This window comes from Pagrus pagrus (genome assembly GCF_965226575.1).
Source record: "Pagrus pagrus genome assembly, chromosome: 21".
NCBI lineage: Eukaryota > Metazoa > Chordata > Actinopteri > Spariformes > Sparidae > Pagrus > Pagrus pagrus.
In genome coordinates, this window is record NC_140208.1 from 9,878,807 (window position 1) to 9,894,870 (window position 16,064).

Here is a 16,064-nt window from a genome sequence, read left to right on the forward strand (position 1 = left end):
CATTTACTCCCCCTGACACCTCCGGGGACACGCTCTGACCTCTGCAGGGATCTCGCCTCCCTCTTTACTCTCACTCATGCGTTTCCTCTCTGCTCCGAGGAAACCGCACCAAATTCCTTGTGCATTACAAGAGTTTTTCGGGAGGCCCGGTTGCCGCTCGGCCTCGTCTAGACTGTTGTTTGGCAGCGCCGCCGAGCTGCGGTGTGGGGTCAGACTCACTTAGCGTGGCAGCGGAGATTGCAGTGGTTGTCTCATTAAATATATGTTTCCTGTGTTAACATGAGAAGCTCATGCTCTTTGTTGTTCCTTACCTCAGATGAAAGACACCCTCGGCAGGCTGTAGCCTCTCAGAGCTCGACGCTGTCAACATGGTTAATGCTGTAAATTAATAATTTGTAGGGTGTTGCAGTGGGATTTTGGCCGTGGCGGAGGAAGAATTAATTAACTTGAGCAAAAGACAAAACACAAATGTGTGAAAGTACAAGGCCAGTAAGTCCCGCAGTCGAGTTTTTACTGAAGCTCAGAGGCAGAAAGTCCATTTACCCACGTATGAGTATATATTATGCTGACAGAAATTGCTTTTACAAATCAAGACATTATACATCTCCCTAGGTGGAGCTTTATAGGCTTTAATATAGTTTAAAAAATAGCTCCTACTCAACAAACGAGGCTACAGTTGCATATATGCTAGTCCTATTTTTCTGAATTGAGTACTTTTACTTTTGAGTACTTTTACTTTCAGTATATTTTCCTGAATACTTCCTCCACCACTGTTTAAGCCTGCATTAATTGAATTTTTGGCCATTTGGGGCAGCATAGCGAGCTATAAACACAAAACCGACATAGCTATTAGCACATCTTTGTTAGCTAAGCTGTTTACACAGACACGTAGCAACACTAGCATTCATAAAGTACCATCATTTTGAGTCACACGTCTGTCCTCCTGCTGTATGTAAGTCCACTATTCAACCTCTTTTTACCTGCTTTATTCAACACAAACTCCTGATGGAAATATTTGCCTCTGGAGCTGCTCAGTTCTGCACTAGCTTAGTCGCTAACTAGCGCACAGTTGGTACATAAGAAGCTACATTTGCTCGATACTCTTATTTTGTTCATAGGCTTCATATTTTGTATTAAACCAGAAAACACTGTGATTAGAAATGACAATAAGTTGTTAATAGATGAATTTTGTTCAAGTGTACGTCCATTTTAAGGGAAAAGTGAAGAGCTAACGTTAGCTAAAAACTGATTGGTGTGGTGCATTATTACCAATTTTGCAATCTAGAAGATACTGGTCCGTCATATTTTTTTCATGAATCATAAATAAAGCCTTTAGTTACAACTTTAAAAAAAAAGATTTATAAGGTGCGCCTCTTTCAAAAGGTTTTCCTAGCATTTAAATGTTTATAGGCTAACGTGAGGCTACTGGGTTATCATATGACTAAGTGTAGCTTTGATTTGGGTAAAAAGTAGCCGACTATTTACTTAGTAGATTAAAAGGATTAAGTAGCAATCATGGAAATACTGGAGTGAAATCCCTGAGATGGGTACGGCACTTGACTAGATGTTCTTTGTTACTTCTCACCACTGGATTTGCGAGACGAGGAGCAGAGAGAGCCTGAGTGAGAGCTCAAAGTCCTGATACATGAGCGTTTGGCTGCAGCACGGGGAATTTCATCTCCTGTCATCTCCCGCTTGATTAGTATTGATTGGTCGGGCTGAATTGGCCCCTTGAATGGAAGTTGCATCAAATAATCCCTCATTCTTGTTTCCCTGAATCCCATTGTGAGGGGCTGGAGAATGATCGTATCAGCGATGGCAAAGCTGAAACATTTCCTGCGGGGGTCGGGAAAAAGACGTGTTTCATAGCCTCAGTGTTTTACCTCTTAATGAGACTGGGGGAAAGTTGACCTACCGAGTAATTGTGACAAACATAGCCGAGGGGGGAGCTGAGTGTTGCCCTGCCCCCTTTTCACTGTGGTGCTTCAAAAAAAAAAAAAAAGTCACTGCACCTGCGGTTTGTATGGACATGAATCTTTTCCCAGACAAAACGAGGAATTCACTGCAGCTTGGAAGGATCCCCCCGCGGTGCACGGATGACACGGTCTGCTGTGCCGCTGCCGCTGCCGGTTGGCTTTGGATGGGGGCAGCTTGAGTGTAATGATGAAATGGAAAAGTTCCAGCGCAGTGAACACTCGCACGCAGAAGGTAATTGGAGATTTTGCCACCAAAGAACTCGGCACGATATGCTTTCAATTCCACGCCGCAGAGACAGACCACAAAGTTTGATTATGTTTGCTGTTAACTAAACGCCTGCTGTAGTCGAGCGAAATGAGATCCTGTTCAGTCAGGGTGCAAGCTGGGAAGGTGAGAAGGCAGCTGCTTGTGCTGAATGTGTTTCTTTTTTTTTTTTTTGGTTATACTATAAAAGCAGCATCAACATTATTATTTCAGTCTGATTCAATCTCACGTTTTCACTCTTGAGGTGTTTTCAAAACACAAAGACACGCACAGGAGCCAGCACAAATAGGTTTTGGCATCCTATTCTTAATTTATGAGACCTGAGTGCCGTGTATTAAATGATTGACAGGTTAAGGATTGCTCGGGATCCCCACATTAGTGGAGCGCTGTTGATCGTTTTGTGAGCAGGTGTTCGAGGCTCGTGTTAGACTCGTTTAATTAAGGAAAAGACTTGAGATCGGTGGTTCTTGAGCCACTTCAAGTCTGATTTGACACTGGAGGATCGGAGTGTGTTCAATGGAAAGCAAATGAATGATTGATAAAGAGAAGCAAAGCTGCTTCAAGTCCTGCTCAGAGGACATTAATAATGAAGGACACTTTGAGCGCCTCGGTGGCGAATGGAAGACAAGAGGTTTCATCACCTCCTGGATTTTACACGTCTGTTTTCTTTTGTTTTTTATCATTTTGACACTTTATTTTTACTGTATTTATTTTTTATTTTTGCATATTAACTTATCTTATTGTTATTTCATTTTAATTTTAATGCGATTTTAATGGTGAAATTATTTACTTTATGACAGCAGGCGAGCCGCGTCTGGAGGAAGCTTGTCAACAATGTAGTTGATCAAAACGGTGCTAGTGCTAGTTAACAGCAAACACAACCAAATGTTGTGGTCTGTCTCTGTGGCGTGGAATTGAAAGCATATCGGCAACGTTCTCAGATAGAAAAGAAAAAAGAAATTATAAAATGCTTAAATGGGTCACCAAATATACTTGGGCGGACCAGCAAAGTAGAGTATATATGTGGAAAACACTGATATTGTTGAGACTTTTGTGGCCATTTGTTGGTTGGTTGGTTGGTTTGTAACCAAGATTACACAAAAACTACTGAACTGCTTTCCACCAAACTTGGATGGAGGACGGGTCATTTTCGTAAATGTCTCTGGGAATCATGCGTGGATCTTGATGAAAAAATGATGTCGTCTTTAGGTGGCTGGTATGAATGAATACAATTTGATGTGGATCCAAATACAAATCCAGATCTTGTAGCTTTAAATATGTTTTATTGGATATTAGATGAAGCTTGATTGAATTAAAGGGGACTGTTGGGCCTTGGCGGAGGTATGCGTTCTGCTGAGTGCCATTCTAGTTTGTTAAATCTGAAAAACAAATTCTCCATTTGAATCTTTCCCCAGGCTTTTATTCTGGCTATTCGTTGAAAAAAATAAGAAAACACTAGCTGCATTGTTCATTAGTGCGTTTCCACCAGTGTTGTTATGTGTATTTTCAAAAGACCCGAGAGGAGATGCCAACAATTCGACCAAAATATTGCAAAATGATTATCTCATTATAGTGTCTTCTCGGTGTAATGGTACCCGACTGGAAAATAATCTCAATGCGCCCAAATCCAAATATTTGCATATAAGTAGCGGATGGAAATTCATCCACATTTTGTTTTGCCAATTTTCCGTAAAGTCAGTTTAAAATTTGCAATAGATTTGTTTGACAACTATCGATACCGACCAATTAAGATCCATTCAACTTGTGTCCTATTATTCAGGAGACTGGCTCGCTTCACTCTGCAAAGGTTGTGTGCTCAAAGTTTGATTGTTCGCTTTCGAGTTATGAGTGCCAGAGGTGCCAAAACACATAAAAGATGTTGAGAGCGGAAAAGGAAGATGAGGAGATGTTTCTTGGCAGTGTTGTTGCTCTGTGAAGCCGCCTCTCCTGTCTGCAGCGTAGATCCTGCTGCTCTGTGAGTGTCTGTCAGGCTCCATGTCATCCTGCCATTGTTCAGGGCAGAAATCAGCACAGACTGCCATTGTTCTACACACAGATCTGCAGCTACAGGCTGCTCTGCCCAATATCTCTGCACTTTGTCAGGCTTGTAAAATACAGTGTCATCTCTTGGCTGTGATAAGAGGTCACAAAAGGTTCTGCCACTATTTTCTTTGCCGTTTAGAAACATCAACGTTGAAGTCTTCAAATTTGCTGTAATCATTTTCATTTCATTTGCAAGAAGGTAGCCTGATCTTTGATGGACTGGATGCACAAGCTCTCCCTCCTTTAGACCCCAACCAGCTCTTGACAGCAAAGGAAGACATGCCTCAAAGTGGATCAAAGTAATTCCTCCCTCCCCCCTGTCTAAACGCAGCAACATGTTGACATGGTCCCGGTCGCAAGCTCCGTCGTTTGTGGAGGAGGAGAGCGGCCGAGGCTCGTGGGAAAGCATTCTGGCTGAAAAGACGTCCTGACATTTGTTTCCCAAACACTATTTGTCTCGCTTCATGTTAAGGGGCAGCGAGGATCTTGGAGTGTTCAGTGGGTTTTTCTGTTGTTGATGCAGTCTGTCCTCTCTTATGCGAGCTTGATTGTATGTGCTTCTTTCATGCGGTTTTACTTTTGTGAGGCACCTAACTTAACACTTTCACTTTGCCTCCGTGGGTCCCATTCAATGGCAGCGCAGCACGGCACCTCGACAGGCTACAGCAAGTAACCTTTAGTTCAGAGGGAGAAATTGTTTTTCTCAGTAAGACACTCGCTCTTGTGCCACATGCACTTCTTGGCCCTGGCAATAATCCCTCTTACACTGCAGTCATGAAGAGCTCTCACATTGAGCAAAATAAATGATTGTGTTTGCATTAAATCCTGCCGAGCTGTGCCCGATGCTACTAACGGCACAAGAAGAGAAATGCAATGTAATACATACTGTTTTTGTTGTTTGGATGTGAACTGGACTCACAGCAGTGGAAAAAAATAGTTATTTTTTGCTGTCCAACATTGTGGAAGTGAAAGACGGATAATATTTTTTTATGAGGAATGTTATTTAAACAGCTGTTTGAGCACTTCTAAGGCTTAGATGGGCAGGAAAAAGTTGACTCATCAGTACAAAAGATGAGTAACACGTCAGAAAACATTTGGTCCGAAGACAAAAACTCAAAGAAAACAACTGTGACTCCCGAGGAACATTTTCCAAGGAAGATCTTATCAGAGTGTTTAAATATCTGTTGTGTGTGTACACGAAAGGCAAAGCCAGAGGAAAAACCCTACAGTGCATCTACCTTTTGTTAAATTTTTGATGAATTCAACAAATGTGGCACAGTGTTTCCAACGGGACAATAAAGTGATGTGAAGATACGATGAGAAAAGATGAGATAAGATAATCCTTTAATGATGCCCTAGAGGGGGGAATTCAGGTGTTACAGCACCACATGGACAGAAATTAGTGCAGCTACATAGAGAAACTTAAAAAGTTCAATATGCGCCTGAACTCGTAGTGCGGTACTGTTTCAAGCAAAGTGACACAGTCGTGTGGTTAGTAATTAATTTGCTACAGCGTTGATTTGTGCATCTAATTGGCTTCAGCAGCGGCTTATGCTCATAGTTGTGTCAATCAACATGACATGCGCAAACATCAACAAATGCATGTCTAATAATCACTCTCCTTTTATGAGCTCTGTTTTGGTCTCCTCCACCAAAGGGACATATATCTTATCTTGCTCTTGAGCTGCTGATTGCGCCGCTGTGTTCACAAGATGGGCTGGTCGTCTACAGCAGGTTTATCAGAGCTCTTTTCATTGAATGCTAGCTGAGCTGAAAGAAGCTACAACACCAACTTCTCTACAGATTTGTCACTACTCTCTTTTTAAGTCATACTGTTGTAATTTTTCCATTGTTAGCATAAACATATTGATTTGTACAGCTTCAAATTAGCAGTCACAATCCAAAATACAGCTAACATTGCACAGTTATCACATACTGCATGATAGCATGTTGTATATGGTGTATTAGTGTATAATATATATGGAATTTGGGTCTTCACATCATCGTATATCAAGATAATCACTAAGGAACAGCTTGAATGTGATCAACATTTGATTGAATTCTTAATTTGTCCTTGATTGATGCTGAGTGCGCAAGAACATATGGCTCTGGTGTCTGTAATGGCCCGCCGGCTTCTGATGTTGTGCTCCAATAAGCCGCCAGACATTTCTCAGCCAGCGTTGCCTTCGCTATGACACATGAAGAGACCGCAGATGAGAATCACCTGTCTGCGGTGAGCCCCGGGTAGCAGAGCCCATCTCCTCTCAAGGCGGGTTGTCACCGCGGCTATTAAGACTAATAGCGGCAGCCTGTGATAAGCACAGTTAGCTGAATTCATGACCCGAGCGGCTGGAGCGGCGAGATCATTTCCACTTGTGTGTTTTTCTGCTGATGCGTTTAATTTTTATCCTGTCCGGTGCTGTGACACAAGAGGGAAAGCAGAGAGTGCCAGAAAGAGAGAGGAAAATAGAAAGGGAGTGATGGAGCCTTGGGTGAAGTATTGATTGGTACAGTCCAGGGTGAAAGCACTACAACGTACGCTATATTCTCTCATATGACACACAAAGAGCCTCTCTGTAGTGCCGATTGTATAAGACTCACATCCATCAACTGTTTTCTCATTGATAGCTTCCTGTTTCCATTGCCGATGGACTTACTCATGGAAAATTACATAAATGCTTCAAAGTACATTCATGTTTACATCAATTAGAAAAATGTAAACAGCCGACTGAGTGGGGTAAGGTCACTCAAATTATAATTACCTCAATGTGGTGTCTTTCCATGAAGTGTTATGGTTTTATTTTCCTAGGATTCTCGCCATCTAAATACAGTGGAGGTCAATGGGATCAATTTGTGATGCTCAGATGATTGAGACAGCGATGCGTCTTTTAATCAAGCTTGTAAATTATGTAGCTGATTAAAACCAACGTACAACAACCAGGTGCACTTATAAGTTTGTACAACACAATGGCATAAGTTGGCCTGTATTAAATAGGAGCGGTCGCATCACAATCATTGCGTTTACAGGAGGAATTGAATACGCCCCGAGTAACATATATGTGTGGGAAACACTGGAACTACGTTTTTCTAAGGAAATAGCCCCATATTGAGCCTTTTAAATCAAATATTTCAGGTAGCTGAGCAACCCGAAGAGCTAAATCGTTTTGTGCATTCCTGCTAGCATCTCCAGAAGCATGAAGATTAGGAAGTCCTGATTTTAAAAATGACAAAGTAACAACAACAGGGCTGCAACTTCCGATTATTTTGATGATTAATTGATGAATAGTTAGAAACATTGCTTCTTTTCACTTATCCCTGTTTCTGTGATGGAAAAAAGCCTTATCGGGTTATCTGTAATTACTGTGAACTGTCCCTTTAAAGCAACCTGATTGACCAGATGAGGTGTTTGTAAGATTTACCTTTCCTCCTCCCTCTCTAACCATTCCTCCTCAGTAAAAACCAGCCAGATATTCATCCAGCGTCAGACCCGTCCTCCCCCTCCCCTCTCTGCCACCACATGGCTGGTATTAGCCGATTTCCCAGAGATCAGTGGAGGATGCCGTCGGAGCACTTGTGCTCCTCTTTCTCCCTCTCATTCGCTGTGCGCAGAGTGGCCCCGCTTAATGCATTGTAATGGTTGACCATTATTTACGCAGGGGATAAACAAAGAGAAGCGAGGAATTGATGGAGTAATCCACTCTCGCAGTCATTAGGCATTGAGATGGAGGAGCTGGTGGGAGCAGCCTCCTCCTTATGCCTCTCGAGTCGAGCAGCTAATGGAAATGGGACTCATTAAGACACCTTATACTCCGACGCACCCAAGATCATGAGCAATTGCTAATTGATTGTCGTTAGCGCTCTCGCAATGAGACGCTCTGCCTGTTTTCTCATTTGTTATGAACGGCTTTGTTTTCTTCCCCCCGTCTCCTTCACTTCATTATTGATGTTGCTGTTTTTCTTTCTCTTCTCCCTTTTTTGCCTCGGGAACTGCTCCGCAACCGAGTCATCTCAACACTGTTTTACCTGGTTAGCTGCAGCAATCACAATCGCGAGGGATGTGTAGCATCCGCAGTTTTTTCTGTTTAATTACAAGGTATGAATCTCTGTAAAATCAATATTCCTGGACCCGCTAATGACTGTATGTGCATGAAACACACAGGCCATAAAAGGGCGGATGTGTAAAATGTGCTTCTGCCGGCGTGGTCATGGTTCAGTAGCGAGGGAGAGGCAGGTCTCCGTGTGATGCTTTGATTATTGGCTCTGGAAATTCCTTCCTCTTTCCTCTAGAAGCAGCAGATTGTGTTCATCTCAGCCTTTAATCATTTCCCCCCTCCCTATAGTAATGTGCTCTCTTTCCCCTCCCTGGATTCCTCTGTGTATACGTCCGCTCCCCACCTTTCTTCTCTCTCATTGCTTTTTCTTTTTCCTTATTATGAGAAGGAGGAAGGAAAGATAAGGGAGGGAAGAAAATGCAAATATAGGTCCTTTTTTTGTGACAGATCAGGCCTCATTACACCCACCTCTCCTTTGCGGTTGGCTCGGGACGATCTCCCCTCTATTTCTCCTCTCCCTCGCTTGTCTCCATTACATTATGAAGTCTTTCACCTCTAGTAAACCCTCCTCTGCTCCCGGGCTGGTGAAACGGTGAGAACAGCCAGGTGACCAAAGAGGAATCTCTGGCTGCAGGGCATGCGATTTGCTTTGCAGATGAAGCAGGACAGGAGTAGGGGAGGTAGAGGGGCATCATTTTTATGTCCATGGTCAGACGGTGCAGCGTTTCTTTGCTTTAGCGCTCTGCCAGCAGCCTACACCTCTATCTCTATCTTCCTCGTGGGAGTTGCTACCACCTTCTCACTCTGATAGGGAACGACTGGAAACAAAGGAAGAAAAATACAGGCGCCCTCTCGGGCTGCTCTCGCTTTTGAAACAAGATATACTGTAGAGAGAAGAGGAGGAGGAGAAATAATATTGAAGCCATCAATTCATGGAGGACCCACATAAGCATCACCTCACTCCTTTGAAATAAAAAACAGGAAGTCTGGTTTCATACATTAGGCCTTATTTTCACAGTGTTGGCTGTCACTTCTATCCGTGATAACAACGGTTAGCAAAATTACTATTTTAAATGAATCGTGAGTCTGTTTCCGACTGGCTAGCGTGTTAGCCATTAGCTCACCAGCTAGCTTACCAAGTCTTTTGCTTAAAAATAACTGAAATGATCGATCAATTATCAAAATATTTGGAAATAAATGTTCTTTCAGTTGACTGATCAATTAATCAAGTAATTGTTGTAGCTCTAAATGACATGACCATTCTGAAAACAAAACTCGGGGGACTGTTTTCACTGAACCAGCAAGTCGGTTTCTGAGTGGCTAGCATGTTAGCCATTAGCTCACCATCTAGCTTACCATTTCTCCAGCTACGCTTTTACACACAGATGTGCCGCTTAAAAATAGAACCCAAACTATCTATTATAAGCATCTATCACAGGTTAAAGAGTGACTTCCTGGTTCAACTTTGACCCTCCATGCTTACCGTAGTTATGCTCTCACAGCTTTCAGGTGCACTGAGTGATTATTATTGAATTTTTATGATGGTCAGTTTAAGTGATTTAGATATTCTGGTTAAACTGTTGGCTTAATTACAACCTGTCTGATTGTCTGATGGCTCATTTCGTGTCCTGCTGAACCTTGTTGTAGCTCTGTCGCTGCATTAGCGCTGAGTAACCTGACTGTGTTATTATAACTGATAAAAACAATGTCCAAAACGCAATTAAAACCCAAGCTGTAATGTACCTTTAATTCATTATCCTAAATTGATAGAGAAGCCTTTTTTTGAATATCTTCCTTTAATTGTTCCACTTGTTCAGGCAGTTGACAACACAAACAATTGATGCCGGAGGGCAAACCCATTGGGAAGTTTTGCACAGCAGGAAGTAAATTACCTGCATTTGCTTGAATAAGAGACATAATTGGTAGTTGCTGTGATGCCGATTCAGTGGCAACCAACATGTATACGACCGCATTGTTGGAGTGGGTGCCTCTGCCTGTGTGTGTGCGCTGTATAGGTTATGTGTATATGCGAGTGTGAGGCTCCACATAATTACAGCAGTGGTGGTTAACTAGGCGCCAGCATTTGTGTTGATCAGTAGAGTGAAGACTCGGGGAGCTAACTGAGCCGGTGTCTAATGCTCTCTAAATGTATCACACCAAAAACCATTATCTCTAAACCTGTAATCATCACTACAGCGCTCATTCACTGCGGTGATACACTGATGTTTATGGCTTTGCCCCACAACAATAATGTAATCAGTCCATATGGATGTCCTTAGAGACCAACGGCATGTGCTGCACATACAGTATACAGAGGTCTTACTGCTGTAAATTAAAAGATGATAGTTGAAAAACGGTTACCCAATCCCAATACAGCCCTTGCCCTGACCACTTAGCCCTACCCTTCAGTTTTGCACATTCATGCCTGGACTAGTGTGACCCACTATACTTGGGTGAAGCTTTAGCACTACATGGCCCTCCAAACAGACATGAACTCTCTGTCTTCTAATGTATCATGGTCCTTTTCTTTTATGGTCACTGCTAATTAGCCGATGTCTCGATAGAGAACTAGCTAGACCTATTTGTACATAACTCACCTGCATTTCGATCCCCAACTTTGATGGCATGTGGCACCTGAAGTGACCAGGTGCCACATGCCGCATCCTAATTATAGGATTGCCAAGTAACACAAGATGGCATATTTGTGTCATGATACGTACTGGTTGCGTCTTTTTACAAACACGCCATCAACGACAACTGATGACGTATGAGGGTCCTGGAGGGTTATTAGTTACATTAAAGTGTTTTTTTTTGTGTTGCCCCAAAAAGGCATTTCCTTTCACCACCATTGGCCATGTTACTGAATCTGAATAAACAACAATTTGCTGATTAACAGGTCCAAAGGTTAAGCCCAGGCAAAACTGAACTTAGCATGCTAACAAGCTAGCCTCAGATGATATGCTACCCCTCGTTTGTTTTGACATATATGGTCTTATTAACACATAATAATGTTAATAAGCATCTCATAAGGATTTATATGGGCCTTATTACCAATTAACCTTACTTTAATATAAAGTGTAGTCAAACTGATCAATAGTTGCAAAACATGTAATTAGAAAGATTGAGGAGTTATTGACCTTTAACCTTAATTCCATTAAAATTACCCAATTAAAGTGTTTTATGACGGTTGCAGAAGTCAGGGTGTCCTCTTAATTAATTTGCCTTTAACGATGTCATTAGTGGATATGTAAACACCCCGGCTGTGAGGCGAGATGACTTCCACCGTGCTTCCACGCAATCCTGTTTTTATCTTAAAAAACCTTCGTCTCTGCTGAAAAATCATTATCAGCGACGAGATTGTCATTCCTACATTTGCCGTTCCAGCGTTCCTCCTTTGACTCCGAGTGTCTTTGTCGGGGCGTCTTTTGAAAAGCAGAGATGCGTATCTCGGTTGATCTTGCGTGTCTTGAGCATATCAACAACAGGAAGCAGCCCCTGAAGGAGGCGTCGGGATTTTGTGTGCCAGGGTAGCACTCGGTGGAAGTGGAGCACCGTTGAGCTGCAGAGAAGGAGGTGAATGGGAGGTCAAAATGTTGTAATTAAAGCCATTCCTTTTCACACATATCCGTCTGTTTCTGCTTTTTTAAAACTTTGAATCATTGCTACATGTCCGTCAAAAGATACGTGGTTAATAAAAAGGGAAATGTTGCAACATTTTCTGAAGGTCATTTGAAGTATCAACCTGCAATTATCAATTTCACTCAGCAAACAACACAGAAAACACAAAGTAGCTCTGCATGTTTATGTTCCTGAGCTATTTTATCACTTTAGCTCATTGTTCCCCTTTTTTCACAGAGGCTAAAAAACCTCTTAAAAACCTCTTTAATCCTTTCCCTGTTCCATTGTTTGTTCACATGCTTCAAGTCCATGTGCATTCAAAAACCTACTGTATTTACCAGTTAAAATGCAAATGCGGCGCACTGGGAATAATACCCCCAGAGAGCTGGCCGGGTGGACAGGCAGCCTGTGGCTCTCGAAAGCTTTTCCCACAGCGTCGAGAGCAGAGCCAGGTGAAAGTTACTCCCCAGGTGTTCCTCTCCTTTGCCATTGTTCAGGCTTAGCGGGTGGCGTCCAGCTCCCACTGCCCGCCTGACTCACCGGTGGGTTTCATGGCCACTTTGCGCTGAATGACTGTTCTTCATATGGCCTTGTAAAAAAAAAAACCCGATGCTGTCTGGGGAGGAATGAGTCTGTCCAGCTCCGGTGGCTGCAGTGACAGCGGGGATTTTGACTCCATGAGGACCCAATTAAACCTGGGAGGGCCTCTCTGAAGGAATAATAACAATGATAAATGCACCTCTGTGGCCAGCTTAAAAGAGCCAGGGTGAACTGTTTTATTGTGCTGGCCTGTCTTGACACAATTTACTCCCAGCTTCTGTTTTTTTTGCAGTATCAGGAGGTTTAAAGTCTCACCTTGTGGGAGCTATTTTTTGTTTGGGTGTCATCTTTTAAACATTTTGATGACTTGGCTTTATGCAACATCAAACCCTCTCTGCATGTGCTTTGAATAGGCTTGAGATGTGGTGGGCTCCTGCCAAAAGTACAAATAATGCAAGTGTGTTGATCTGTTTATGTGAGAGTTGCACACACGATTAGAGCAGATGTGTTTGTGTGTGCGTGAGAATATAATGAAGACTGGATTTTTTTTTTGTGTGTTGACAATATGTAAGAATTTCAGTCGACAACTTTCAAAAATGATCAACAACATGTGAAGAAATAACAGTTTTGATGTTATAATGTCTGTGTGTTGCAGAGATATCTACTGATGTTAGCATGCTAGCCAGTTAGCCCGTCCTTCTGAGCTCTCAGTCCAAATTGCTAGCTACATGGATAACTGAGCTAACTAGCTAACAGCAGCTGTTAGCAGCACTTAGCGGTGACTCTGGTGATATGCTGCCCGCTATTTGTTTTGGGTATGAATTTGACAGGTGGCAAATTATTACATATTGCACCTTTAAAATCATGTATCAAGAAAAAATGTTTACAATTTCCAGCTTCTCACATGTGAAGCTGTGCTGCTATTTGTTTTGTTTTTTTGTCATATCTTTATTAAATTATAGTTTCAGGTGTTGGTCAGACAAAACAAAGTATTTCAAGGTGCTTGTTCAAGCTCTGGGAACTTGTGAGGAGAATGTTGTCCTTAGTTTTGAGGACTTTTTTGATACATATTGAATATAATCGCCAGTATCAATTTTCAGAACATTTTCAAATTTCGCCTTTTTTTCAGGTGTTTTTCCAAAACATCTGAAAACAGAGAAATGCTCCTTTTGTAAAACTCTTTAAATGAGGTTTACCCCGTCTTAGAGAGGATACACAACCACTTGAGACTCAATGTGTATTTTCCTCTGTCAGGTGGTAATTCAGAGAAAACTACTTTAATTAGATAACAGGCCTCTGTATTTCAGATTTGCACTTTGCCAGCAGTTTGTCAATTACTGCTTGTGGTTTCATACTGCCAGTCAGTCTTTGTCTGGGCGCTCGAGCCTCCTCCTCACCGCGCTGCAGAGCCGTGTTATTGTACTTAAACAAATCAATTCTGTTGCAGTTGAGCTTTTTTTCCTCCATCCCCCGTCATTATGAACTGTTTGCAGTGCAGAGCACATTGATTTTTCACAGCCCTGGAAAAGCTGTTGATGAATAGCACAGAGGTATCTGGGGAGAATCTGGCTTTAAAAAGGAGGCACCCAGCTTCAACCCCTCCTCCTCCTCGTCCTCCTCCTCCTCCTCCTCCTCTGCCGACCCATTGAGCCCCCAGCGCTCCTCCACTTTCTCTTTTCAGAGAGCCGTACTTCCAACAGGGGAGAAATGCTGCCTGAAAAATCTTCCAATGATTAAAAAAAAGAGGATTAAAAAAAAAAAGAAGTGCAAGTGCACAGGGGACTGCTTTCTCCCGCTGAATGTGAAAATACACCTTGTGGTTAGACAGTTTTTATATATGGAGCATTAGCCTTGTCCTCTCAACCAAAGCATGAGCACAGGAGAGGCCAGAGGAGGTCTGGTCGCTGGATAAAAATGGCTAGCGTTTGTCACGTGTGTCACTATGCAGACGTCTGACGAAAAGGATACTCTCGTACGGACTTCAAAGGGATTAAAGAGGGGAGGGGTGGGAAAAATGGCATTAGTCACATACATATACACTCTACATATATATTCACAAAGCTAGAGCGACCGCCCTCAAGACCTTTTTGTTACCTCGGCTAAGGAGGTTGTGTTTTTGCCCGTGTCCGTCGGCTGTTTCGTTGGTTTGTGAGCAGGATTACACAAAAACAACTGAATGGATTACCTTGAAACTTGGATGGCGGATGGGTCATGGCCAAGAATAGAGCCCGTTAACTTTTGGTGCGGATGCCCAGAATTTCTTCTCATTTTCTTTAACATTGCAGCGGCGTTTTTCAACATTTTCGTGGATTGAAATATGATATATTTTGTTGTAATAAAGGAGACTATTAGGCCTTGGCGGAGTATGCGCTCCTTCTAAGTGCCATTCTTGTTCTCGGGGGGGAGGTCAAAAGTTTGTTTATACACCTGCTGTGAGCCGTGCTACCTTAAAAGCTGACTGTATTTAACTACCACCTTAACCGAGACCATTCAGGGGTCAAGGAACTTTAATTTAGCCGTCACAAAGACCTGAATTATATCCTTCAACGTCTTAATTTGACTTTTTTCTACATATTTAAGGTCATGTGGGACTACAGAATATAGTTACAACACTTAGAAACTCTCACAACTCATTTTACCATTGAAAATGTAATATTCAAAGGATTTTTACTGCTGGATGCCAGCGGAGGCATCTGTGATATATAGAACGATGACTTATGCTAGAATCCAGCCAATGAATATGAAGCAAGTGATTACAGCTACTCACAATGTGCTCTTAATTCATTAAGGAAAATTAACTGTCATGAGACACAACCATTAGCCTGTTATCTCTGATGCGTTCAGGGTATTTTTACGAAATGGTTAACCAACAACTCGCACCAGCCCTGCCAGCCCAGGCTAAGTGCACAGCTACAGTGAAGGCCCCTCTTTAATAGGCTTATCTGTCAATCTGGAGTGAATTGTGAACGTGCCATGGCAGTGAACTTACTCTTTGTTGGATGTTTATGATAGCATACTGATCATGTGAAGCACTGGGTGCTCTTTGGATTCGTCCTTCGTGTGCAGGAGAGCGTGAAGGAGCTTATCCGTGCAGGGAAGACATGTACCACGTTAAGGAAGGCGCAGGTGGAAGCCACTCAGAGCCCAGAGGGTGTGGGCTGTGTGGAGCGAAATCACTGAGTGCGCTTGATTTTTCAGGCAGAGAGAGAAAATGCAAATGTAATAATTCAGTGTTTGGAGATTGGTCGGTAATGCAGCAGTGATTGATGTTTTTTTTTCTTTCTCTGATTTCCTCTCAGGGGCAGAAGACGCGAGGCGCTGAAGTGTTTCTCCTCCTGGTGTGTGAATGGGTGGGGGGGTCCTTCGTGGTGAAGAATCAAGGATTGAAGTCAACACAGGTGAGACTTTTTTTTTTTTACTCATACATATGTGGTTGGTCCCACAGAGCCCTGCAGGTGTAAGGGCTTCATTTTGTAAAGCTGTGCGCGCAAATTAGAAGCTCATGCTCTCAAATTATAAACCCGGTGCCGATTGTTGTTGTTGCCTACGGTGGATATTAGTTTTTGTTAC

General features: G+C 42.6%; 1 protein-coding gene across 4 annotated transcripts in view; it reads left to right on the top strand.

Moving 5' to 3' along the window:
• The window catches only part of LOC311250290 (zinc finger MIZ domain-containing protein 1-like), a 125,298-nt gene that overhangs the window by 19,388 nt on the left and 89,846 nt on the right, over positions 1-16,064 (top strand). For all 4 annotated transcript variants that reach the window (XM_084341908.1, XM_084341909.1, XM_084341910.1 and 1 more), the window contains exon 2: positions 15,794-15,892. The gene's annotated coding sequence lies outside the window, so the exon portion shown is untranslated. The remainder of the gene's footprint in view (positions 1-15,793; positions 15,893-16,064) is intronic.